Source organism: Saccopteryx bilineata, chromosome 2, assembly GCF_036850765.1.
Source record: "Saccopteryx bilineata isolate mSacBil1 chromosome 2, mSacBil1_pri_phased_curated, whole genome shotgun sequence".
Classification (NCBI taxonomy): domain Eukaryota; kingdom Metazoa; phylum Chordata; class Mammalia; order Chiroptera; family Emballonuridae; genus Saccopteryx; species Saccopteryx bilineata.
Window position 1 is genome coordinate 297,257,765 of NC_089491.1, and position 2,940 is coordinate 297,260,704.

Genomic DNA, 2,940 nt, shown 5'->3' on the forward strand with positions numbered 1-2,940 from the left:
CTTGCTTACGAAACCCGGCTCTCAAAGTCACAGTCAGCCCGGAGCCTTAGTTAAAGGAGAACTCACCTTTTATGCCATCGCTTCTGAGAGCTGCTGTCCTCTCCTAGTCCTTCCTCTTGAAGCCACTGAGGTTGGACATGGGCATTTTCACGGAATGTGAGAGACACGGCCTGTGACGTTAATCAAGAAGTAAATAATTTTTGAGAGATAATACATAAGCCACATTGCGCGCAAGTTTAACATATGCTATAGTTAGAAAGCATTTCAGGGTGTTGGGGAAAAGAAATGTAAGCTGCCTTAGAACTTTCTTCTGGAAAAGGAAGGCCCACTTACAGCACTCCTAAAAGAACACTGAAATGCATTCCTCCTGGAGGAAAACATCCTTCACATACTCTGGAAAACGTCCACCTAACTGCACTGGCCGATCTGTAGGAGCTCGGCCACACACCACCATCAACCATCGCAAAAGCACAACCCTCTTTTGCAGAAATCTGGCAACATCGAGTCGTACAGCTACCTGGACACTTGGACTTGTCACCCATTACAACCACCTGTGTTTCACAATTGAGACTGATTGATTAAAGCCCAGCAAGGTGAGTCGCTTAGAGTTCAGAGTACAACCACAACTGAAAGGAAACTTGCTGGGTTTCTAGAATCAAAGGACACCAGAGCTGGAAGGGATTACAAGAGATCATTTGGCTCACTTGCTTCGCGGCGGGTGAACAATGAAACTGTCCAAGACTAATGATCATCTGGGGGCAAAGGCTTCATAATGCCTCCAACCTCTTGGTTCTAGCTTGTCCTTCCTTACAGTTCTTCCTTACATCTAACCAAACTCTTTCTTGCTGTTACTCTTTCTACCTTGCCGCCTAGTGTTGTTTAATGGAGGGAATTGTGTTTCTTTATTGTGAGGCCTCTATTGTTCTATTGAAGAGTCAGCTCCAGGGAAGTCTTGAAAGACCCGCTGAGAGCGGCTCTGTGGGGAGCTTCAGCAGGCAAAGGCAGACTGTTCTGTAGTTTTGGCTCTTTCCCTGCGCTGCCCGAATGCCAGACATTTGTACTTTCCTCACCCATCGTCTCCAGGGACAGCTTTCCATAGAGAAGACTGACAGACAGACCAATGGAATGTAAATACCGAAGAGATCTTGCGGGTTTCATTCCAGACTACGGCAATAAAGCTAATATCACGATAAAGCAAGTCGCATGAAGTTTCTGGTTTCCCAGTGCATATCAAAGTTTATGTTTACACTGAAGTCTGTTAAGTGTGCTATGACATTCTGTCTAAAATACAATGTGCATACTTTAATTTAAAAATACTTTATTGTTAAAAAATACCATCCGCTGAGCCTATTGGGAAAAATGGTGCCTATGGACTTGCTCAAGGCAGGGTTACCACAAACCTTCAATTTGTAAGAATGCTGTATCAGCAAAGCACAATAATGGGAAGAGCAATAAAGCAAGGCATGCCTGTGCGGAAGATATGGGGCTACAGTATCCATGAGCAGAGGAACCTGCGGGGGGAAGGCTCCCAGGTTAGGCTGATGGAAAGAAAGGCTATTATTGAAGTAAGGTCTGATCCAGCAGGAGACGATGGTGTTCCTTCCCAGGAGGACTTATGGATGGGAGGTGGTCTTGTGACAGGGATGACTCCTCTCTGCATCCCTCACAGGGATGACTCTTCTCCCAGTGGGAGAAGAGGGGTGGAGCAACTGTTCTTGGACCCTTCCCCACTTTGCAGCGGCTCTTCTCCTGGTCTGTAAAGAAGCACTAGTCCTAAGCATTTTGAAAGAACAGTGTGTATGAGGAAACTCATAAGCAAACTGCAGCTTAATGAGCTTCCCTTTGAATCTGGCTCTTACCCTGCATGAAACCAGCATGGACAAGCCTAAAATGAGATGGTTCTTATATGGCTCCCCGGGCAAAATTTGGAAAGCTAACCACTGCCATTTTCTTCTTGATGCTTTCCCACCCTGCTGCCTCCTTTAATTAGACTGTGCAATGGGAGGAGATGCAGATTAGCCCCATGCTTGGGAATTTATTTCATTAAGTCTCCTTTGGGGGTGAACTACCCACTGGCATTTGCATCATTTGCCGTTGAATCACTACCTAACCTGAAATGCTTCAGTTAGGAGGAAAATTTATCTTAAGCCAGTTCTTTCTTAAGGTGAAGTAAGAAAATAAACTCTATGCAGAAGAGCTTTAAAGGAAAATATAGGGCAACTCTACCGTCTATTCTTTACATGAACATTTTTCTGAACGCTTTCCACTGATTTTTTCCAATTTACCAACAACCACGTCCATCAATTAGGAAGCATTGACTGAGCCCAGCTTTAGGCCTGGCAGTGTGGGATTTGCCCCAAAGTATAAGGTTTAGTTTCTGTCCTTAACAAGTGTACAGACTAATGGCACTACAAGACTAACGCAGGCTAACGCAAGGAAATACACAGTTAGGTGCGAAGTGATGTTAGTGTCTCAGTGGATTCGAGTAACAGGACGTTTGTACTAAAGCGTGCACAGCTTGAGCTCGCTCTCCAGAAAGGGCAGAGTTGGGAGAAGCAGAGTAAAAGAGAAACAAACAGGGAGGAAATAAAAGGTAGAAAGCCAATTATGCAAATTTAAACTAGCATTTCAAAAACTTTTTAATTCTATAAAAAGGCACAGAAGCCCTATGTATTCGTCACTATTTTTCAGACTTTATCAATTCATGGCTAGTCTTACTTCATGTATCCTTGCCGCCTCTCATCCTTTTTCCCACATCTTAGATTATTCTGAAGCAAATCCCACTCATCACATCCTTGCACTTGCAAATATTTCAGTATTTTGCTAGCATTTAATGTAAGCAGGCTCAAATTATACAGGTCAGAGCACGTTTCAAAAAATAGCTTAAAGCCTAAGGTCTTGGCACAGTACGAGCATCCCCCAAGTTGCAGCCAACCTTAC